The following is a 25,401-nucleotide window of genomic DNA, read 5'->3' on the forward strand; positions in this document are numbered from 1 at the left end:
TTCTGTTTAGAAGTTATTGATGAAACCTATTGAATTAGATCTCTTAAAACCAATAGTCTCTCACTGAATTATGTAACGAAAATTTACTGTGGAACCTGATGACTTTATCACGTTACTTATACTTTAACCATTTCATTTACATCTGAAAGGGAAATGAGAAAGAAATGATTTGACTTGCATCTACTTTTCCAGTATAATTAAGAGCAATGCAAGAAACACAGCTGTCTCTAAAAACCCAAGGAGAGAGCAGTATGTTGCACCACCTGCGAGGAGTTAGAGCAGATCAGACGGGGACCACTCTGACCTTAGGCAATGCATGCTACAACCATGGTGCAGACAAACTTAACCTCATTTTAACCTGGTTAGTCTGGGACAAAGAGCAGGGAAGCTTTAAGAGATGAACTAGGTATACCCATCCAGTGTCAACGCTAGGAAGACGCATGCAGCCCAGGCTGAGGCTCACGCCATCACCACAGCACTTTATCCTCAAAAAAGCCAAGTATTTAAATAGCCAAAGCTATTTCAAGCTTGTTCTTTTCAATAAGCAATTAGATGATCCCATATTGATACAAGCTGACTCATTGCGTTCACCAAATGAAGTAGGACTAAGTGGGGAGAATTAGGGGGAACATTTTCCACATTGCTGGGCTTGCATAGAGGGCAACGCAATAACTCTGCTTCCCATGCTTCCTGAGATATGGTTGACGGAGCAGAAGGCAGGGCACGTGGAACCCCCTGCCTCCTCCAGTAGAAGAAAGGTCATATTACAATGTAATCTCAAAATCAGATCAAAGTGGTTTGGGCTTTGGTACCAAAATGTGAGATGCTGGAATATTTGTCACAATATCTATTGCCATTTTGCATTTCGTGTCGTGATATGAATGATCTGCCTCTAAAGGAAAGCAGACTGTTATCTCTTTATGACTTAAGCACCTGTGATGACATTATGTAGGACTGGTTTTATGTTATTTTTCTTCATGAAAAAGCAGAACAATCAATCTTTTGACATGAAATCTAAGCTAACAACGTGAGGAACACCGAGCATAAGTTATATTTGGGGATATCGGTTAATTTGTCTCTGATGGAATTAATGTCTGTTAAGATAATTAGCATAAAATATATGCAATACTTACTTGAAATAAATGGCTCATTGGCCATATGTCTAGCTAAGTATCTCATGCACGATATACTCCTAAACAGAAATATTTCCTTTACCTACACAAATCAGTTCATTAGTTTCCCTTTAGGCCTTAAAAGATGATGTCTTATGCTCAGAAGCTCATGGTATTAGTTTAAAAATAAAAACAGCTTTCTAAAACAAACAAACAAAAACCACAACCTCTTTGGTTCATTTTCTGTAAACCTCCACAGTGTTCCAAAGTCCAATTTTCATAGTTACATGCACAACAACTCTGCAGAAATTTTGGGGAAAAAAAAAAAATCCATGTAGGAGGGTGAATAGTTCCAAATAAGTGGGTCAAGCATCAGGAAAAATTCAGAGAGGCAGCCAGAGTAGGCAGGAGAGATGACTTTGTATTTAAAGCAATGCTGCCTGCTTGCTTCATCTTAATGCTAATGAAATACGCGGCAGAAACATCGCCAGTCCTCCCTGAGCACAGCAGAAGGCTGCTGGCTCGAGCTTCAACTCTCCCCACAGCTCTGCTGCAGACACGCAATGCCCTGAGGAAGACCAGTAACCACCCAGCAGCAACTACCGCAAGAGCTGCTTTGCGCTACTGAGATAAACCAAAACGTGCTCGCTGTATCCCCGTGTCCGTGTTCCAGTTGCTCAAACGTAAGGAGACACAAATGAATCAGTGTCACTTGTTAAAAACTGAGAAACCAACCGACCCCACTGGGTAGGGAAACTAATTAAGGAAAATAATTACTTTTATCCATTCCTTGAAACCCAAATCCAACAGACCTACTCTGCTATGACATTGTTGTTGTGCAGAATTTCCTGGCTGGCAAAATATGTCCATTAAAAGGCAGCCAGTGTCTGCACTGAGGAACATGTTGGACCTTGAACTCTCCTTGGAGACCTCTTGCGTACTTTTGGTGTCCTGTGTCAAATCCTACCCGAGGGCACGCAATCTAGCAGAAGCCAAAAAGGTCAAATTACCCACCCTTCTTGTCGTAATTCACTTAACCATTTCCTAATATTCTGTGTTTGCTTAAACACAAAAATAGCTTGTTCAGTTTTCAGCTGATTCTTTGTTTTGGACATTCTCCTCCTAGCCTTGGTTTGGAATGAGACAGCGGTTCAGAAACTATAGTTTCCAAAGTGAAAGCATATCGTTCTTCCTGGTTCCTGAAGCATTTTAAAAGCTATAAAGTTGTGAGGTTCTCCCAAGTCTCTAGACCTGTCTTCTAGCCAAAATGTTGGAGCAGAAAATAAGACTGATAAAACTATTAGCTAGCTCTCATCACAAATGCAGTCTTTTCCCTAATATCTGTTTTCTCATTTTATCGTCAGATAAAATAAATCCCTAAACACAGGCTTCTAAGATTACAAGGACTCAAACAAATAACAGTGATAATCATATACTAACGGACAATTTTGTAAATTCTGAGCACAGTTCAAGCACTACCAATCTAACAGAGAGCATTACACAGCCATAAAAGTAATTTGAAACAAACTTTTATAATTCACTTTCCATTTACATACGTTACTTCCAATATTAGAAAACAAAATTTGTACCTCAAACACTCTTCCTTAGATGCATCTAAATTACATGAGATTAAAGAGGTTGTAGTTTAAATTGTTATAATGCAATTATCATAGATTGTCACTTGTATCACAAAAATAGATTTTTTTTTAATTGAATTTGGGATAGATAGGGAAAGAAATGGTACTGCTGCCAAATTGTAGTCATTATTCTAGCCAATTAGATAACAAAGACATCATCTACTAAGTGCATCTTATTTACTAAAAGCAATAATTTAAACTTGAAAACTGATGTACTCATAGAACCAAAGGAAAGTATATCTGTATGCCTTTACATCCAAAATTACCTATACACGTATACTAACAAACCCTGTCAAAGGACTGTGGATAACTATTCTGGGAAAATATACTTGCTCTGATCTGTTCTCTTAATCATCTTTGGTTTTTCACCAAGAACGCACTGTATAGTTTCAAAAGACAACTAAGGAATACAAATATTCTGATAACATAAACGGGACGACAGTACAGTACAGAATTCATGCAAACCCACTTCATTTTCTTGCTCCTATGGACAGTTAACTAACATTCTATGGAAACTCTTTCTCCGTTCATTTGTGTTCAGTGTAATAATGGTGTGTACAGACATAAATTTGTGTGATGTGGGTAGAAAAACATAGAGTGGCTGCAAAAATGACAGAGGGTCTGATATCACTGAGAAGGCATGTCTCATCTGCTGACCTAGAATCAGCTCCATCAGTTTAATCAGAGCCACAGAGCCCAGTTTAATCAGAGCCCAGCAGTGGTTTTGTGGCTTCCTTTAGCTAAAACACTATTGTTCTTTTAAAACTTGTCTTTATGGTGCTTCTATATTTTCTAACTGGCACACAGAGGTGATTGCAGGAAGGAGAGGTATCAAGATATCAAGAAAAAGCAGGAAACAGGTATTAACTGCAAAGCACATGAATGTATTACTTACTATCTAAACCCCTCACTATTTGACATAAATATAAATTGTCTTGTATTTTGGAGCCAAGGATATTTAAAGTACTAGCTCCAGGTCACTGTGAAAAGAGGAGGAGAAAATTAAATCCATAAAGCGAATGTAAGTTATTATATTGATCCTCTTCTTTTGTTTACCAGTAGTACTTAAAGTTCATATCAAAACATGCTGGGGTATAAACTGGATAAATGGTCAAATAAATCAGGAAAATGTATGATTTCTACATATTGAGTAACTTAAACACCAGCTGCTGACAGTAAAGTTAAAACAAACTTCTGAGTGTGTATGTGTTTTTTCTTTGACTTGCCTTTATTTTCTGCAGTTTCTTCAAATATACTCTCTTGAAGTATTGTCCATGTTTTTGTGTCATTTTCCACCCTCTACCTTCCCATAGGTTTGTGCAGGCTGCCAAGCTCTCCTGGTATGCCTTTTATGTGCTCTTCTTCAGTCTGGCCTGTAAAATTAAACACAAGAATTATATATCTGTCACTTTCCCCCCTTTAAATCAATTTATCTCACAGTTTCCCACTGAGGAGCAGAAGTACAGACATGAATGTATACTACAGTAATACGAGTTTCTGATATACTACTTTATGACATGGGGTGTTTTTTCCCTTCCAAATCATCTAATTGCCCTTTGAATTTAAATATACTTTTAAACAACGTGCAAAGTAACAACTACTTTTTCAGAAGAAAGTTTTAACCACAAACTTGCCTCCCACACATCGCAGCGCTCTCGGACCTGCTGCACTTTTTATATGCTTCCACAATGCACCATGGTAAGGGTTTGAAACCAATTGTAAAGGCTGTACGCCTGCTCAGGTGCTGACAGAACAGATTGACATAGGTGTGATCTAACCAGATCAACGCCATCGAAGTACTCCACAGAGATCCACTCCTAAAGGCGGGGTCTCCAGTGGCAGAAGACGAGTATAAGGAGAGCGCTGCCTATCTGCTGGGCTGAAGCCGAAGCACCCCACTGAACGTGACCGAGCAGTTACTAAGCTCTTCGGCATTTATTCAGCACGTAAGAGGAGGCTGGATTACTGCATTTAAGCCTTGCAAAACGCTGTTTTGATTTCTTCCTACTTCCCACTGCTGCTATCAGGCAGGACCAGGGGAAAACCGGCTGGGAGAGCAGATGAAAATGGCTGTGCCAGTCGTGAAGGGAGAATAAGCTGTACCGAAACCAAATGTTCCAAAGTTTCTGGTACATTTGGAACAGGGGGAAAGCGACTGCAGTTTGCGGCTGTCTGGGAGCAGACTCCGAGCAGACTGTGCGTGCTGGGCAGCCAGGCAGGGCGGCAGCTCCCACCGCGCTCCCTCGGCTTCACCATCGCCTGCGCCCACCCCGGCACAAAGCAGTCATTTCTTGGGGCAGAAAACAGCCACCCTATATGGTTTTGCAGGATATATAACGAAGAGGGGAAGGCAGGCTGAAGAGGATGTCGCTATCTCCAGGCGAATGCTTTGCCGGGCAGCGATGCTGTTTAACCCCAGCCTGGGAAAGATAGCTGGCTGTGCTGTGAGCAGAGGGAGAAGCCAGCGCTTCCCACCAGTCTAGGCCAGTAGCAACTGGTCCGACAAAGGCTTTATTGCCGATGGGGAATCTGCTTCCCTGTGATGGATGGTTTAGCCACATTATATAGAATATCATCCCTGCTGGCATCTGAGATGCTGCCAGGTTCAGTAATGGAGTCAGAAGGAAATAGGATTCCTCCCCCAGCCTGCCAATACTTTTATTTCTCAGCTCCAAATCAAGCAGCGCTTTCCAGCCTCACCAATACAGACGAAAGCCATGAAACACCCACACTGCTGTCCTGCCTACACCGATGGTCCCTCAAACGCAGTTCTGCTGCTGCAAAACATTTATTCCAGATCCACCTGTGGCCCTTATGCATCAGAATTAAAGCACATTGCTGGGAACAGGGCAGAGCTTGTCTTCGCTAGTGTATCTCTGCTCTGTGGCTAGAGAGCACATCAATCTCCAGCATTGCTGTTTGGATGAAATGTACTGCTGGTACGTTTCAATTATATTTTCTCAGGGAACATTATGGTCTCTCTGGAGGACTACCGTTCACCTGAATTGCTAATCTGAACATGGCACACATTCAGTTACCCCATTTCTGATGAAGACCCAGATTTCATGAAGTTCCACACAAGCCTATTGCTCTGGTGTACTGGAAATTATCAACCCTAGCAATGCAGAGCCATGAAACTGTAAAACTAAAGATGGTGTTCCTTATGGTAACAAAATAACTGCTATAGCTTCGGAGGACTTGTATCCTTTTCTTCTGTTATGCTGCCTGCATGTCGCATTTCTTTATAATTAGTTAGAAGACATAAATTAAAATGTTGGAACTATGTGATCTTCAAGGCCCTTTCCAATATAAACCATCCTGTGATGCTGTGATTCTGTCTTTCCTCTCTAAGCAATATTTCTGTATGAATTCTAATCATCATGCAGCACAGAGCTCCAAATTTTGCCTCACACACAGCTGAAGAAGGTTATGCTGTTACATCTAAGTCCTAATCCCTTTTCTGCATAAGTACAGATAGATGTTTTAACCTATTTTAATTTGCCTTAATTGTTTGAGTCCATGGGAAACTGTACTTGCTGCTTTGTTTTGTGCAATTCCAATAAATTAATATGCACTAAGCTGTTTCTCTAGATATTGCAGACTTGTGTCAGCAGTTACAGTTAGTAAGCAAATACAAACCACATTCCCTGGTGATACAAAGACACCCCGTGGTGCCTGCACCACTTGCTTTTACCTTGATATCCAAACACAGCTGAGGCTCTGTCGTGATCTCAGGTTGCAAACAGCCATCTAACTCCTCTACGCCACTTACTCCTGCTGGTGCGAATCCCTTCTTAGATATGGAATCGATCCCAACTTGCCTGTACCTGATTACCAGTCTTGAGACCACGTGATACAAACTGGTTGCCCTTCCTTACACACTCGTACTGAAAAAAGTAATGACAATGTCATGTGTCACCTGCACATTGCCCTGTGCACATGTAGCGCTGTGCTCTTCAAGGAGAACTTCATATTTTATTGAAAACACATTTAACAAGAATAAATGAGAGAAAATGCAGGATTGCCTATATGATAGCCACATGGGCAGTCTACTTAGTGTTCTTCTCTGATCGTGCATAGGAAAGAGTTTTCATATATGTCCTCCTGTATGTCCTTTAAAGCAGAACTTTAACAATTATTTCTTGGCTTAACTGCACATTAAAAATAGTTCCCAAGTTAATTCTTTTTCCATCAAAGTATTTTTACGCTGACTATACCCCACTTAAAATTTAAACACCAAAATCAGATACTGTTTCTGTTACCTAAGTAAGTGTGAAATGTTTTAAACGGAAGAATAATGAAATAACATCCATATGTGGTTTCTGTAAATCTTCTGGGATTCAAAGTCTTTGTCACAAATATATAATGGCTACTAAAAAACTCTTCTATAATATGGCCTCAAGACAAGTCACAGTGAAGTATCATTTTCACCATATTTTCAAAAAAAAAATCTTACATTTGTAAGTTTTACTCAGGTAACATCGCTCCTGAAACTGTAGTTAGCTTTGGAAGCTGGCAGATGTTAGAAAACTGAAAGACAACTGAACACCTACCAAGTTCTTAGTGCATAGTTCTGGTCCTCTAAGTAGCAGCGATATCACCTCATGAAATCAACCTTTTCTCCTCCATTCCCAGAGAACTGTCATATTGAAATAAACAGATGAGAAGTGACTCTTTTCTAATTTTGCTGGCTACTGCACTTGTATCACTGTCTTCTGTAACTCAGTACAGTTCTTTAACTCTGAAGATAGAGAAGACTTACCAGACTGAGCTGATCATTAGTGCTTTAATACTTTAATATCCTACCTGCCAACGCAGGAAAATTATGGGCTGCTGGGAAAAGGCATAGAACACAGTCACCAGTTCTGCACGACTTCCATCCTCATCCACAGTCACTAGAAAAAAAAAGAACAGATTTGGGTCTTTCTAAGAAATTGTGTTTCACAAGCTTTTATTTACATTCTAAATGGATAGAAAAGGTACCTCATTTATTTTCAGGTAGCTGCATGCCTTTTTGTTGCCACAAGCATTTTCTCCTACACCTTTTACTGTCTCCTTGGTTCAAGGAGTTTTGGTTTCAGGAGGAAAAGCAGACATGAGGAATGAGTAGAAATGAGAAAAGAGTGAAAATGTAAGCTCAAAGTAAAGTCCGGTTTTGATCCTGTTTTCCTGATCCATTGAACTGCCCGGCTTTCCCAATGGTTAAAAATCCCTGCAGCTCACCTCTGCTCCGTCAGACATCTGCCTGCATGATACCGACCTCAATGTCACCAGGCAGACCTCCAACAATCCAACAATCTTACTTTATGGAAATATCCCAGTAGCTATCAGGGTGCAAATAAAGTCAGAATCTGGCCCAAAGCTCCTGTTGTAACCAGGTATTTAGTTTTATCTTGTTTAGTTACAGATCTTTTTTGGTTTGGTTTTTTTTTTTTGTTTTGTTTTTTCTCCCCCTAGAACATTCCAAAAAACCTATTTTGGAAGAGAAACTTTTCAGGTTTGAGTGAGTGCTTTTTTAATTGAGAAAAATAAATTTGGCTGTATTTCAGCATTATAAAACAAAATCTTTACTGACTTAACAAAAAATTATGCATGCTTTTACTTCCACGGGCATCATAAAAATTACTTTAATTATTGAAATTTAGCACGCAAAGAATATTTGCTTACGTTCTAACATTGTGACACAATTTCAAAAAATTGTGTGTAAAAAAGAGTTTGTTTACATGTCTTAAGATAAGAATATATTCCAAATTTAGGAAAAATATGTAGCCTCTCAATATTTTTTAAAAAATAAACAATACCATGTCGTGTTTTAATTTTCTGATCCGTCTCCCCCATTCCATTTCTTTGGGGAAACACAAGAGAATGGGGAAGAATTATTATTTTTTTTGCAGATGTCTTTTAAAGGATTGTTTCTGGGTGGTTTTAATCCCTTTTACTGGGAATAGGATCAGGTCCAAATTGTATTTTGCTTCCATGATGACTGATGTGTATAAATATTCATGAGTCAACACCTGGGGTTGGCTATTTTCTAAAAGCTGTATAACTGTTATTGCAGTTCTATCTGTGGACTGTAACATCTCATTTGAATTCATGAGGCCTGTTATAAATTTTAAATATATATGAAGTGATATTAAAGTCTAATGAAGAACAAGAATCCCATCTGCTACCTGCAATCTGGCAATACCTGCATAGCGTAAGAGGGAAACAGTAACAAGCAATGAAGATGGAAACTTGTTTGTTTATTAAAACTTCAGATTTGTTTTGATCATTCCTTCTAATCCCTGTTGATAAAAATCATGTTCCAAAGTGGCTTCTTTCCAGATATCTGTAGAGATCTTTGTGGTTTAACCTACTAAAAGTTTGGCAGAACATTTAACTGCCATATTTTTCTCAAAGAAGAAAGCTACTTAAATTCCCTAACAGGAGCCTATTTTATATGCAACTTTGCTCACACACGAGACCCTTTTGAAGATGCCATCTCTCTTATTTCTGTGGACTATAAGGCAAATGTAATTTAGCATTTTCAATGGTGTTTTGTGTCACGAGAACTGCGGGGACAAAAATGATCTTACTTGAACATTATACTACCTATAAAGATGCATGATGTTCTTCATGATGCTAAATAACCTATTTTTTCTCACTTGCCAATATTTTTCAGAACTGATTTTCCACAAACTTCCATCAAGCGTTATTTCTGAGCTCAGAGACAGAGAAGTGTTCAGGTCTCCAAAGTATCAGCAGGTTGTGAATACTGGCATTTTAGAACATGATGGTATCCTTGGTATGATCCTGGTATCCCCTGCCTACGGATAATAGGTCATCATAATATACCTTTAAAGTGTGTTTTTAATTGTTCTTTAAAATTAGATTTGTGGTGAAGGGAGAAGCAAGCAAGTATTCCACTGGTATCAGCAAGGCTCGTACTTCACAGCACGCTGCCCCTAGCCCTGGTCACTGGCATGACTCACTGTAATATGCAAAGGGTCCATCACCCAACAGTCCTAGCCAACGCATTCACAGAATATTTGTAGTAAAATGAGGTGTCACTACTGACCGTAGCTTTGCCTAATACCTGATTTATCAAGAAAATATTTTTTAATTAAGTTTTAATCAAACCTGGAGAGTTACTGAAGAAGTTTGGCACACTGGTCAGCTGCAGGTTGAGATATGTCCCCAGAGAAGCATTAAACCTCTATGGTTTTGTATAAGTAGATACTAGAAGTATGTCATACTTAGCTGAGAATATTTGCATTTGCTATGGTATAAATCCATGACAGTATTCAGTAGCCAGACACCTTTGCTCAAAACTATTTTCATTACGTAATGCCAACATACGTTTCAGAACAGGACCAATGATGGTATTTGACTTGCAGGAGCAGCAAAACTCTAGCTGCAAGAAGGGTAAGACAGCACTCGCTGATGCTTCGGTCCAACGGGATCATAAACATACGACATACGTGGAGTTGTGTACACTACAAGCTTTTTAAGCTATTTAACCTCAAGTTTGTCCCAGTATTATTGGTCATAAATTCCAGTTAATTCTTTACATTGCTAAAAATACTGGAATAAGACTAACTGTCCATTTATTAATAATTTGTGCTGTCTGTAATAACCCACGTGACCTGTAATAATTCTGACCCTCTAACACTGAACAGTCAGAAACTGAAAAAACCACTAACAAAATATCTGTGTTTTTAAAATATACACTGATATACACAACAGAAAACAACGCTTTTAGGTTAAACTCTAGTTACCCCTCATGCCAGATGACAACCAGTGTTTTAACCTAAGAGCTTCCTGACATTTCATTTTCCTCTTAGTATTTTCTCAGCTGTCCATGCCCATATACTTCCAAGTGTAAATGGAAGAATCTGTCATACCACCAGAAAAACAGTTGTTTGGTAGTTATTTCCATAGTCACTGAAGGCAAAGGTATTAAAAACTTACAAGAAAGACTAATTTATAGGAACTCATTGATGCAAGCTTTAGTGCTGTTCACATAAAACCTATGCACATTCGCAGACAAGTGTTCGTTATTATCTCTTAGATATAAATTAAAAATACAAAGAAACTATGGATTAGATTTTGTTGCTTTGGTGGCTTGGGGTTTTTTAATTTTCATTTTTCTTAACACTATGAGCATCCGAATTGCACTCTGAATATTGTCCAATCACTTCATCTTGATGCAAGACTTCACATATAATTACAGCTTTGATTTAGTATAGTTCTTAAGCAGACTTCTAAAGGAAACTCAAAACCCCCAACCAAACAGCCATTTAGGGCAAACGTTTGCAATAAGGTGCCTTAGTACCATTTAGACTATCAGAAAGTAGATAGGTAGAAAGGCGATGGCAAAGATTGTCTTGGAATGATAATGTTATAATTTCAGGATTAAGGGGAGCAAGTTCTGACCTCAACGCGTGAAAATCTACTGCACTAAATATTGTGTGCTATAATATCAATGGCCCAGCCTGAAGAGAACAGAACAAACAGAAGCCTTTTCTTTGTGTATACCTAACCCCAAACCTATCTGAAAGCTACTGTCAAAGTTCAGTGGGTAAGAATGAGCTCTTTAATGGGCTATGACCAGATCTGGTGGATTCATCAGCAAGTTCCTTGCCGAAGAACATGAAAACACAAGGCTGAAGTCTGGTCCTCAGCTATCACAGTTTTCATAGGTAGGGTCAAACATTTTCTCAAAACAAAGGAAAAAGAAGCAAACAGGGAAGAATGACTTGAAAGATTTCTTTCTTTCTTCCTCTGAATCGGGAAGGAAGGAAACGGGCAGAAAGCTCTACAGAGAAATATGGAAAAGCTGGGGTAACGGGGAGTTACATGGAGAGATGCAGATGACACCCACTGTATAGACTTCAGAAAAATAAAGTGGGATTTTTTTAAGTGCAGATTAAAAGCAGACTATTCTAATGAACCAAACCCCTTCTATATTCCCTAGATACATCAAGCTCCTTTAACTAAAGACATTTATAAACTGTCAGTATTGGCCCCTTGTGACCGCCTCCATCATGCACCACAATTAAAGAATTTCTGTCTCCAGATCACTGAAAAACATGCAATCAGCTAAAGCATTTCCCTTGGCAGATGGATTTAAATGCTCCAGTGGTGCCACACACTAACTTCTACAACTGCCTTTCACCCCGCAGCTGCAGCAAGAGGAAGACCATGCCTCTCCAGAGGTAGGAAGAGGCAGCAGCAGCACAGCTGACTTGTTACAATCGCTGTCACTCGCACAGAAGACAAATTTCTGCTCTGGTAATAGAAATCTGAGCGTTTTACAAATGGCACAACAGATGCAGTACACTGATGAAAATGATGTAGACAGTGATGCTGCAAAAACTCTTCAGGCAGAAACACGGTTGTCATGTACTGAACATCTCACATGCACATCGCCATGGCAATGATTCTAGGAACGTTTGGCAGTGCCCTAAGTTAAACTCCTGCTCTTTCTGAAGTATTCCTGTCTGTGTGTGTGTGTGTGTGATTTCCAGATGGAGAAACAATAGAGCTGAGTTCATCATATCATCTTCATGATGACATCTTCCACAATGAAATACCCTCTGTCACTGAAATGCAGTGCCAAGCGTTGAGTATGAGCCTAGTACATGAGGTGGCAATAGAAACCACAGCCTTCTGCTGCAGAGATGCGAGCCAATAGTTGAGTCATCTCAAGACCGTCACATAAACCCTTATAGACTGCTTTTTACATTAGAAAATTTATAAATTGATAAAAATATGTGCTGCCAGGATCAGGCCATTCAGGTGGCAGGATGGGAGTAAAGAGAGCAACCACAGGAACAGGTGTCCAGGTGGAGTTTTCTAACACACAGTGTGCTCTTATGCATTTCTGGAAGAGTACAAGACCATCACAAGTCTTAATGAAAATTGAATACAAAAACCAATTAAAGTTTAAAAATAAAAATCAATACTACCTGAAAGATAAATCAAGACCTTACCTGGGCAAACAGGTTGGCAAAGGGCTGACTGGCTAAGAATTCATTCAGAGCCAATCTGTGCTAGAGATACTGTTTAGCTTCATTACCTGATGCTACCTCATCTTCTGACTCAAGGTCTGCCTCACTTGTTAGGTCCTGTCCTTTAATCTCCAAATACAATGGCAAAGTGATTGCCAGTGATTTTATGCTTTTCAGTGCCCAGGACAAAGGGATTGCTCAGCTGCCCCAAAGAGCTAATACATACTTCATGATGAAAAAGGAATGGCCAAAGCCACCAAGGAAAGTTGTTATTTTTTTTTTTTAAATCTTCTGTAGCATCACTAGCAGCATATGGAATTTTCAATACTATATTTTTAAAATGCCTGAGATATTCTTAAGGTAAAAAAGCATGGCACATTGAGACAATCAATTCTTAGACGCATTTCATCCAGTTAAAATATTCAAGATTCATTCTGAACTGAATTAGTCCACTGGGATTCAAAATGTTAAATGCTTCATCAAACGCTATCAGACAGAAGGATTCCAGTAGCAATCGGTGGCTACGAAAGTGAAGTAATTGCACAGTGGGCTTCTACAGCACCATATAATCTCCTTAACTCTTAAAGAGGAACCTCAGTTTGACACTCGTTTCACCTCCTGCAGGCAACCTGTGTGCCAGAGATGATTTATGCCTTTCAGACTCTTTAGAAACTGTATTTCAGCTCACTAGAATTAAAGTTGAGCCTTCTCATTGCAACAAGCTTCAAAAAGAAAAGAGTACATTTACGGAAAAAGAAACGAACAGTCCTCTCCTTTGCTTTTTCTTTGTTGTACATTAGATATTTGTCCACATATGAAAACACGTAGATCCCTGAAACCCATTTCTTCTAGTGCCTAAGCCAGGGGTGAGGTTGTAATTCCGTATTTGCAGCATCACTCTCTCCCTCTGGAATCGATCACCGTTTTACAAAGTCAGTGGTTTAGGATTGTTCTGTAGAACAAATCAAGAGGAAAAGGGATCCAATCCTGCATGACACTATGTGTTGAGCGTCAGAGAAAAAAGCCCTTGGAAGAATACCTGTTCAGATTTATGATAGTAAAATGCCAAGAACCAAAAGATCAATACAAAGAAAAATGATTTTGTGCAAGAAGAAAAAAACTCTTTCCAAGCAAACAGAAGATGACCATTCTACCAAGCACTATTTTATACCTATATATATAAAATACGGGTACACACACACACGTATACATGCATACATTATCCTATAAACTGTATCCAAAATCATAACTCAGGATTATTTTCATTTTCATTTTAGGATGGAATACTGATGGAAACCCTGACTGGGGTCTCCCCAGAATATGAGGAATGACTACAGACTTCTAAATTGTACAGAGCTGCAACTTAAAATGAGATTAAATTCCTTTCAGTCTTTGCTTAAGAAACAGCCCTGGCACTTGTAAGACGATGCGGCATGCCAAATTAAAAAAAAAAAGAAAACCATAACATAGTAGGTTAAAATTAGTTTGATATTAAGTATATACCAAAATTTCCCAATATATCTGTATTTATGTGGGAGGGCATCTCTTGACTAAGAGACAAATGTAAGGTTTGCATGTTCATCATCACTCACCAGGAAATTAGAGGGACAGAAATTAACCTCTGAAGTCTAGGATCCAAAAAGACTGGAAGGTGCTGTAATACCTGCCTCATTTCAGGAGACTGACTGCTCAGTCTTCTGAGACTGGAGCTGTGAGACCACCGCCAACCAGGTGTGCATCCTAAACCTGACAGCCTGATAGGAACCCTCTCCTAACATCAGCTGGTGCTTCTATCCCAGGTAATTCTGAGTGCACTTGTTATTTTATTACCCCGCATGGATAGTGACAGAGGAAACACCTGATTCCTGGAACAGATAGATGTTACCACTTAAAGAACACTTTATGCCAAAAATAAATAAAACATTGAAATGAAGTCCTATCTGCTATCAAACATTTTGGCAGTGTCATACAGTAGGCACAGCCAGCACTGAGCAAGAATTGAGAAAGCCTTCCTTAGGGAGATCTCCTGCTGCAAAAACATGTTTTGCATGTTCTGAGACGGCCGATGAGAAATTACTAAAACTTTGATTTAAGAAGAAACGCGTAGTCATTCTCACTGAAGTACTTTTCCCTTTAGCATATTTTTTTTCTTGCAGGCTCAAGAGATGTCAGACAAGCATCTGTCCAGATTTTTAACAATACATAGACTAGAGTTAACATAAAGATATCTGGGACATAAACCATGCAGCTAGTATCTCAGAGGGAGGGAAGCTTTCAGGACAGGCAGACTAGCATCTGACAGCACAAAGACTCATGATGACAAGATGCTGCAGTAAAATACTCTGTTAGAAGAGCAGCTAACCTCTTGCAAAACTGAAGACGTGAATTATAAAATTAAAAAGACAGATGAAACTACTGCAAAAAGAAGGATTAAATATGCTTCTGAAACCCTGCTTATACTGCAACATGATTTCTTCAGAAGCTTTGTGTAAAAAAAGCAGAATGACGCCAACTGTGTAAAACAAATCGCTGCAGCAGCGTGGACAATGAGAAGGGGATAATTAACCTGCTGACAACACAACAATAAATCCAAAAAACATCCATGTCACCTCATTTAAAGACTGTAAACAGAGGACATGGTCTCAAGAACATGCTGGATGTTGCTACAGTTAGTCTTACATGCACAATAGATATATGATGTCTTCCACAAAAAGGAGATAAGGACCACGCTTGTCTAGTAAATGGTATGTTGAACCCCAAGGAAAAGGAAAATGAAACCACTAGAGAGCACTAAAAACTGATGCACAAACCCGCAATGCATCTGCATGTGCAGGTACATCTACCATCCTTCCAGGAGATACATGCAGGAACAGAATGCTAGTCAGCAGCTTCTGAGGGACAGCTGTAATCAAAAAGAACAAGAAGATTGTTTTCTTTGTTTTCCCTTTTGATTTTGACAGCTGTAGAATGGGATGGGTGAAATCCACTGCCATTAAAGTCCAAAGCAAACCTCCTACTGATTTCAAAGCAAGCTTAACTTCACCTAGTGATTTCATGAAATCCAAACATAATGAAATAGGAAAATTCCTTACTGTTTAATTACTCTTAGTCCCAATCCATTACCATTAATTGTTACAACTTCCCCCAGTAATAATTCTAACCCATAGCAGTTTTGGCATCTTCACTGTATTCACCGGGAAAGCAAGCTTGAAGATTTATTTACACCAGTGATGATCAAATCTAATCTTAATTAAAAGCGGTTAAAAGTTAGTAATAGAACTGAAAAGATGTGTCCAAGTATGTTCTGTCAGATTAAATGAAGAGTGTCATCAGAGTCAGAATGAAATAAAATCCCATCTGCTCAGGTTTTATTGCAAAGCACCTGCATTCTCGGTGCTTTTTCATAGTTTCCCTTTTCTGCTACCAACCTTGCATTTTAATGCCTGGAAAACAAATTGCGCCTCTTTTGGGAGGAGCTCACAGTCTTTGCTGATGATATCCAAGATCATGCTCTGCCATGCATAGAGGTTGCAAGACTTTGTTGACTTGACCAACAGTTCATACTTCAGTGGAATGGCATATGTAATCTGTTAACTGGAAGTCCTGTAAAAAGCAAAGATAAAGTCACGAAGTAAGGACCATGGATAAAGCCATTATCATCATCCACAGACCATTGTAAACACCCTCTGTTAGCACAGCCCACTTGTTCTGAGCTCTGCTTTTGTCCATAGGACTGTAGCACCATGTTGTTTCAAACCAGAAGGAAGAGTGCCTTGTACCAAGTCATCGCCAACACAATCTGTAGTCAGATGAGACTGAAAGAAGACTTACATTACTGCAGGAAAAACTTGGAAAAACGTGACCGCTGCACACAGTCATATAGCTACAGGCTACATTTCTAATTTATGATTTACAGATTTATAGTGTGAAATTGTAGTATTATGTAGGATTTACAGTATGAAACTGCCGTAGATTTTAGATCTGTACAAATAAAGAGCAAGTTTCTAGGTCTTTTTGTTCTTTTTTTCTTATTAAACAATGAAGTTACAGAGGTGTTAGTAGCATCTCCTGAAGTGAAATTGAGTTTTCACTTTAAACTTAGGAATATTAAAGAGGAGAATTTATTTACTGTGGTTAATGCCTAAGCCAATCAAATCCTGTTTCTAAAAGATCAACTTGAAACCCAGCTCTACTGGGATCAAATCCCACTCAGGAGGAAATAAAATAGGAAAAAAAGTGAAGGAAAGAACATTCAGACTTAAAATATATATTAAAAATAAAGTAAATGGAGAGACTTAAGAGTGAGAAAAAAGGAGGGAGAAACAGCATTTTGCTGAAAAGCACAATACGCTTTACTCAGCCTGAATTCTGTTATAGCTGATGCAGAGTCTCCTTCCTTGTATATGAGTTTTGCAGTGGTGAGCCCAGGAAAAACGTAGAGAGCAGGTTTCAGCTGGGAAAACCTTGGCTTTAAAACAAACTTACTTTGAGGGTGGTGGGTGAGTGGGGTGGGGGGAGAATAATCACTACAGAAAATAAAAAAAAGATTCAAGAGCAAGATTTTTAGATAGGTCTGCAAGTAATTCACAAACCCCATTACCATTGCAGAAATTGCATCTGATTACAAATGCCTCAAGAATGACTTCAAGAATCGTGAGGACCACAATAAGACAGGTATTCTTCCTTCCATAAATACTGAAATCTGAAGCTAAAATGTTCAGTTCAAATCACTGCTATTGATGTCCATCATCTCACTGCTCGTGAGAAGGCAAAAGCAAGAAGTTAACAGAGTCCAGCATGTTTAGTTTCAAAATTTTGGTAAATTCTCTCAGTTATTTGAAAGTCTTTACAGAAGAGCAAGTGACATAGCAAAAAAAAACCCCCAAAAAAACCCCACCAAAACCCACACACAAAAAACCCCCACAGCAAACCCCAAAACAACCCCTTTACAATTAAAACTTAACAGTTATAAAAGTTTTCTGTGATCAGTTTTGCACATAGAGATGTTCCTGCTGTTATTCATAGCCCAGCTTAAAGTCCACAGGTAGGTCTTTGATATCAATTACTAGTTTTTTTCACTTGCAAGTTACACCAAAACCACATGGATTTTAAAGCATAAATCATTACGGAATCCAAAATCTCATATTCAGATTTGGCTTCATTCACTTTTTCTTCCAATCAATTACCTGTTTTCTTGAATATCTGTTTTTCCTACTATTTCTTCTGCTGCTCTGTGATTATAAGTATAGCTTTACTCACAGCTGATGTAGTTAAAACTACTCATGCAACGTTCTAGATAGACAGATCAAATACTGCATGTTAAAAGAGTTTGACTACCTAAGCCTATAATGGGAGTGATCTCACAAGGCCCAGATGACAGTGACATTAAAGAACAGTAGTGTCCAGGAACTGTTAACGGTGTGATGACAGGTATTTTTCCACATAAATCACAAAGAAACAAACCCACACAGAACCTAAGAGCATCTGGAAGGAAGAGAGTAAACGATTCATGGGGAGACACATCACGTTTGCACGATCATGCTGCGGACAAACTTACTTCCAGCGACATTCATGGAAATGTTGTTCTTGGCTTAACCTTAATCTGCACAGCATGTTCATCTTTCTGCTCAGCCTAATGCTAGACACAAAGCCAAGACACACCAATTATCTCACACAACAGATGCTGAGATCAGCTTGTCAGCAGTATACTGAGGCTCAGGTCACAAATATCACCACCTTAGTGTTGTCCTGGATTTACATATCCTAAGCATTCGCCCAAACACGTTCCGGTTTGGGATAACTTGGAGTTCCTGAAGAACAAGCCTGAACCAGGAGGTAGCAAGGAGCAGCTCCTGCACTGTTGCAGCCTGCGCTGGCACGCTGGGCTCGCTCAGGGCAGAGCCATGGTAATGCCAGCACCAGCTGCACTGATGTGGGCTGGAGGCATCAGGTGGTAGCAGCCGGGGAAGCAGCGGAGGGAGCGGGTCCTTCCCGCACAGGCCAGTGGCTGCACTTTTCCCACCTTAGAGCTCCTCCACAGTGGGGTGAGGAGCGCAGTGCAATCACATAGCCATTTGGACATACCCATTTTCACCGCATTTCACTCTCCGAGCAGCTGCCCACTCTCTAGTTGGGCATTTCACACTCTTACGTTAGCAGCTTTGGGCTGCTTTCACGTGCTGTGCCCAAGGCAGGTATAAAATGGGGAGCGAGGCTCATAGCTGTTGGCATCCTATATCTCAAGACATACAATACTTTCCTCCCACAGACTTCCCATGCTCTAGCTATGCCAAGCTTCATAGCCAGGCTAAAAAGGGAAGGGAAAATTGTCTTTCTTCCAGGTATAATGTGGTTTGCAGCACGTAATTAAATAGTCTCTCCCTTCCTAAACAACCCTACACACAGAGTGGGTGTTTGCTCAGTCGTTCCTGATGGGAGGCCACTCTGCACAGCCCTTGCAAAATGCCTGATGTGGCTCCAGCCCCACGCTGTGAGGCAGAAGAGAAGCTGCTGCTGGCAAGGCTCAGCACTGGGCAGGTTGTGCTAACAGCTGAGCCAGGGCAGAACCAGGTGCTATCTCCTGTCCAGCCACGAGCCTCTCTTACCTTAGCCTCCCAGTCCCTAAAGACAGCATAAATGCTGACAGAAGTGTGTAGCAAGTGATTTTTTTATCCATTGGTAAAGAACAACACTACCCCTACCAGTCCCTGTATACTGCTTAGAAAAGAACAAGCAAATGAAACAAGAATCTATGTTCTACAAATAAAGCTCTGTAAAACTATTTACTTTTTTCCCCTCCCTTCCAGAAATCTATTTAGAGCAACAGGCGTTTCAGATATGTTTCCAATTACTGTGTTTACCATATACCACCCATAGCTGAAGGGGGAGATGAATTGCAATGATACAATAAACAGTTCATAGGAATGAATGTATGCATTACAGTTTTGTAGGTCTCCTGTGAATCGAACGGATTCCTGTAAACTTTTGTTTAAAAGCAAGTAGCATGATTAGAGTGGAAAACAATACAAGCCTAGATGATTTAAACATACTTCTGAAATATTAACGATATTCCAAATACTTCCTTTTCCCAACAGTTTTTCCTTAGCGAGCAGGTTTGGATCAGATGGATTACCTGGTTTAGTTGAGATTTTACTTCAAGCTGCTGTCAGCAAGAAAAACAGAAAATGCACAGGACAAGATGATTACACTAAAGAAGTGCTGGGACTGTAATGCCCACTCATTGTAATGGCCCATTAGTGCCAAAACATTACCCGCTTCTGATGGCAATCAGACTGTACTTGCTAATTACTGATACATACGGGTGTCATGTTGCCTTTTGCTACTTGATTTAATTAGATGTATACATAGTGCATATGAAGGGATTAGAGGAAAACAGGAAAGGAGTAGCTAAAACTAAAACAGTTTGTAAATATTTTTTTCTGTTATAGTTCACATTAGCATGATGCAACTTTTGTATGTGTGCAAGAGATACATATCAGAGGTGTCAAGAGAAAGACAAAAACCCCAAAGGTTTAATGCATTAAAAAGGAGAAAAAAGAAACAACAGGATCAAGAAATAATAGCTTTAATTTCACTGTATGCCAATTATGTCAGTTTTTCTTCCCTTCACAGGGAATCATTCATAGCTGTAGAAATCTTTGGTGAATATCCCTACCTTTCTGTCACAGAGAATCCATACGACACAGCACCCTCGCTCAATTTCACACATTTCCTGAATCATCAGATGAAAAGAACAAAACATTAAAAAAGTGTGAATCTTACCAGCTGAAGAAAATATCACAGGACCTCTAACGCTACAATTATTATAGCTCCAACAGTCGCTGCTGGCTGCTCACATTTGCAATAGAAAAAGACAATAAAAAGGAAGGTTTATGTGGCTGAGGTGCAGTTTCCATCTTAGATTTAAGCATGAAGGCTTTTCAGCTCTTTCTCATTTATTTAGAATTTGTATGTCCTAAAGACGGACAGTTTTCATTGGAATACAATGCAGGCCAAGACTATGTTTCCAAAGTGCCACAATACTATGCTGACAGTAAAGCCATGTAGAATACATACAGGTAACATTAGATACAGCTTATTGCAAACACAGGAAATATATATTTTTTTTAATTTAATTATCTATACCTGTGAGGATTTGTACCAGAATACTGGAAAAAAAAAAAAAAAAAAAAAAAAAAAAAGACAAAGAATTGCTGATCTATCGCAGCACTAGAATTGCGTTAGTTTACAACATGTGTTTGGTAACCATGGGTACTAAACAATTTCATAAGGACTTCACATAATCTAGGAACTATAAATAGATTTGGGAGCAAAGTACAAACTTACTTGCAGTATCCAAGGGTTGGGAAGCACAATATTCTTTGTAACATAATTCATTTCTATGTGTTTCCAACAAGCATTGTGAAGTTACTTATGGCAATACCATCATCTTTTTGTGTATTTCTTCTTTTCTAGTTTACCCTTCCCATCTCCTGTGACTCAATCAAGCTGAGCCTGGGTGATAATGAACAGGGGAATAATCGTAAGCTCTCAATTTGCTTAAATTTTAGAGGGAAAAGTGCAGAAAAATGTGTACTAGCCAATGTTAAATAAAAAATAACCATGCAAAAGATGCCTGGAATAGTAGTCATGAAGTTGACAGAAACTACTGCTAAAACACAATTATAAGTACTTCTTCAGTGTTACAGCTTTTTTCTTTTAACCCTGCACGCTTACCTTTAGAGAAACCAAGAAGGCAGAAGAACTGAAGCTCTCCTGAGCACAAACAGATAAATGCAGTAGGCAGTTCCCTACCTGAACTGCGTGGGACTTAACACACAGCTAACTCACTTATTAATCAGATAATTTAGGTCATGGTCTAAACTGCTTTGAAGCAAAGCTAACAATAAATCAGCTTCAGTATTGCAGCTTCTGAAGAGAGTTCAGAAATTCATGATAATACAGAGAACTCTGCTTAAAGAGAACAGGGGATACTATAAATTCTATTCATATTTTAGCATTCTCCTTCCCCACTCGCACCTCTCCTTTGAGTGTGCTTTGAGAGAAAAAAACACTTGTAGATTTTTGGGGAGATTTTTCTCTTGTAAACAGGAAAAAAAAAAGCAGCAGCTTGTGTCAAGAATACTGACACCTCACAATGAAAACATTTCGGCCTCACAAGCTGAATTGGTTGTCAACTTTGTGAACATTTCTGATGAGCTGCTTACATCTGAGTGACTTACCTCTTTATTCAGCTTCCTTTCATTGCAACATTAGCAAAAGCCATACGTGTATATATTTACTATAAACAGACTCCCATCCAGTCACTGATATTTCTAACTTAAAGAAACACTTCAAATCCGAACTCGCCAGCCTCAAAGGTCCTGTGGTATAATATTCAAACTCTGCTGAGAACCAAAGTAATAATGCAGTGGGACTTCAACCACAAGCTACAGTTCGAGTTAGTGTAATTTATCATCTGCTAATCAAATCACTCTGGGCTCCAAGGCTGTGGCTAGGCTGGGTGAAGTAACTGGCAGCAACACTTGCAGTGAAGACAAAGGCTGGGAGCACACCAAGCCAAATCCAAGCAAACGCTCCAGCAGTTTTTCCCTGTCAAACTAATTCATGGGTGTTCATTTTTTAATGGGGAAGTTTTAATGAATTTAACATAAACGGCTCTTTTTCTAAAGGCTAACTAGCAGATGGATTTATACTTACATAGCTGGAGCTAATTATAGATTTTTTTTCACGCTTTTTGGCTACTCTTATCATTAAAGTGGAAAAATATGTACAACGCAACGTTAAGGCAAAGAAATGTTTTTCTCATCCTAGCAAGAAGTCTCAGTTACAAGGTTTCTCATTTTCTCATTTTAAAATAAAAGTCACCAGTATTCTCTGCCAGCACTGGCTGGCCACGATCAGCTGCTTAGTTAATCGCTAAGCATTTTAATTGTCTAAAGAAGATTTTCGTTACCTACCTAAGAATATTTAAAAAGTTTAAATTGTTGAGGGTTTATTTGCACTCCACTCACAGAGACAGAGCAGAGGGCACCCCGGGGAGCTGAGGAGACCCAGGATACACACTAGGACTCTCTAAGCTCAGCACATCAGCACCCAGCCCAGCTGGTGGGTCCACAGAGATCCATCACCAAAGTGCCCTGGGAAATACACTCTCGCTGGGCAGGCTCTGCTGAGGGAGGGCAGCACTTGCCAAGCAGACACACAGCATGAGATCTGAGATGAGTGAGAAGGCCAGGAGGACCACTGCCATCCCAACTCTGGAGGTGACTGGGTCATTCCCCAGCAGTCTTAGTGCTTTCCCATATGTGCCTAGAACTGCATTTTGGATCACTAGCCAGAAATTATTTTTTCATGCATTAATATCTTTGTGATCATGAAAAGAAACTGATGAGAACAAAGGTAAACTCACTTTTTACTTAGCTTATTCCAAAGTCATGCTTGACTTGGTATTAACAGCTGGCATCCTCACGGTCAAGCTTGACATGCAAGCTAACACTGTAGCCTAATTCAGTTTCAGGAGTGAAGCCCAGTGCTCTTACCTGCACACCTTTTAGCAGAAAAACCTCCAATTGAGGTATGAATTTAATTACACTCAAAAAAAAAACCCCACCAAAACAACACTTTACCTTGTTTTGGTTCTTCAGTATTCTCTAGAGAAAGAAATCCATGCCAATTATCCTGCTAGATAGTACTTTCTTCAGTGAGGGTTAGCATCTTGATGCAACTATAAATTACTCTTTCCTTGCAGAAGGCAAGGAAGCTTTATTAATTAGTATCATTTGCAGATGTGGCCATCCACCAAAATGGTTGTCTGCCAAGAATCTTGCTTAAGTCAAAAAACCAAAGACCCATTGCAAGGCACACAAAGATGACCAAATGTTTGGTCAGAAGTAAACCAGGATATAATTTCCATATATAACCCGTCTGTCAAGGTAAAGGATGTGTATCTTCCTACCTGATGGTGAGCATATATGCATCCATGAGAAAGGATAAAAGATATGTTGTGTCCTTGTGTTGGTAATTAGCTTTTTGGAAGTTAATTCTGAAAGTTATCGGTTTCCATAAATGCCAGAGGAAATTGAAAGCACAGTAGAAATTAATGCCTCTTCAGCTCAAGCGATTTTCTTCTCAGAAGCTACACTGAAATCTTTTCCTAAGGTTTACCCCGACTGAAATAAAACCTAGAATTATTAGTTGCTGAAATGAAATAAATGATTTGGGTTTTGGTTTTTTTTTCCTTCTCCAATGAGGCCAGAGGTCGGATCACATAAAGAACAAATAAGAGCAATTTTACTTCATCTAAACATGAAGTATAGGACAGAAATGGCAATTATACAAAGAATATGTGATGATTCACATATTAGACCTGTAACTGGCTAAGATGAAAACCAGGGCATCGTTATCATCACTTACATTGAAGGAGCTCTAGTTCATGGGAGAAAATTTCTAGACAGAATAAGAGAATATTTTAAGAATTGTTTAAATGAAATATACATTAATTACAGCAGGAGGAGACTGAAAATTCCTAAATACTGTTTTCTAAGTCTGTATTACTAATAATACCCAAACACTCCAGTTATTTTTCTAGTACAAACATATTTGGGTCTCTCATTAAACCAAGAATGCTCCCGACTTGCAATTTGCTCAGCATCTTCGAAGGTTTAAAAGAGATTCTGAGAATACTGTGAAAGTCCACCATGAAATGTATCTTCACATGGCCTTATCAAGCAACCGAGCTATTGCAGCAACTGAAACCTCCTTCTCAGCAAATATTCATCTGTGGAGTCCTGTAAATGTGTACAGTAATCAATATACAACAAAGCCATTGACAACCAGAGATTGAGAAAAAGCTTAATTTGCATCCATTAAGTGAGTTCATTTCTTTGCTCAGCACTGTCTAATGGAAAGGTATTTGAAAGTAAATAGTTTAGGGCTAAATCTGGGCCAAATTGCTCTCTGTCTGATTTAGTGGGACATTAAAGAAATTCACAAAATAGTATGATTCATTTTGCTGTCAGACCCTGGCTGTTTTCCCTTGCCTGAGGTTAGGCTGACATACACCTCTCCCCAGCATCTCGCACAGACTTAACACACCAGTGTGGTCTTCCTGTGAAATTCAGTTTTGGAAAAAAGTCCAGCCAGCCACCATGTTCACCCCTCCCACATGGCTACAGGTGCTACGTATTTTAATGTGTACATTAACCTTACAGCGCACGCTATCTCATGAAATGCCCTAAGCACATCTGTTTTCCACCTCCACATTCCCATCAAAAGATCTGATTCCCTCCTTCCATCATTAGGAGATAAAACCAGTACTCTGCAATTTTATATTTTATAAGAAATAAGGCGACCCACTGTTTTTTTAAAATTAAACAAACTGGTTTGAATTGGGATTTAAGGTTTCGGTATTTTGAGGTAACTGATCTTCATTTTGTGTATGAGGAAAAAAACCCCGATATTGTTTTTATTAGTTTTATTAAAAGCTGTATTTATAAAACTGAAATCAGTTTTATTTTTCATATTTTTTCTCTCCCTCCCTCCCCCTGCAGTTGCCCAAAGGAATTACTGCTTTCTGCGTGAAGGGCAGGAGACAGAGGGGCCAAGACATTGTGGATTTGGCCACTGACAGCCTCCTTG

General features: G+C 39.3%; 2 long non-coding RNA genes across 2 annotated transcripts in view; one reads left to right on the forward strand and one right to left on the reverse strand.

Moving 5' to 3' along the window:
- Positions 1-23,928, forward strand: part of LOC114018187 (uncharacterized) — a 34,600-nt gene extending 10,672 nt beyond the window's left edge. The window contains exons 2-4 of the long non-coding RNA XR_003563621.2: positions 14,019-14,540; positions 17,350-17,415; positions 21,217-23,928. This is a non-coding gene — a long non-coding RNA (uncharacterized LOC114018187). The remainder of the gene's footprint in view (positions 1-14,018; positions 14,541-17,349; positions 17,416-21,216) is intronic.
- LOC114018185 (uncharacterized) lies at positions 69-16,763 on the reverse strand. Its single transcript, XR_003563617.2, has 3 exons — positions 16,170-16,763; positions 7,556-7,644; positions 69-4,122 (listed from the first exon to the last, which is right to left on the reverse strand). It is a non-coding gene; the product is annotated as an uncharacterized LOC114018185 (long non-coding RNA).
- Positions 23,929-25,401: the final 1,473 nt, after the last annotated feature.

Source organism: Falco cherrug, chromosome 9 (genome assembly GCF_023634085.1).
Source record: "Falco cherrug isolate bFalChe1 chromosome 9, bFalChe1.pri, whole genome shotgun sequence".
NCBI lineage: Eukaryota > Metazoa > Chordata > Aves > Falconiformes > Falconidae > Falco > Falco cherrug.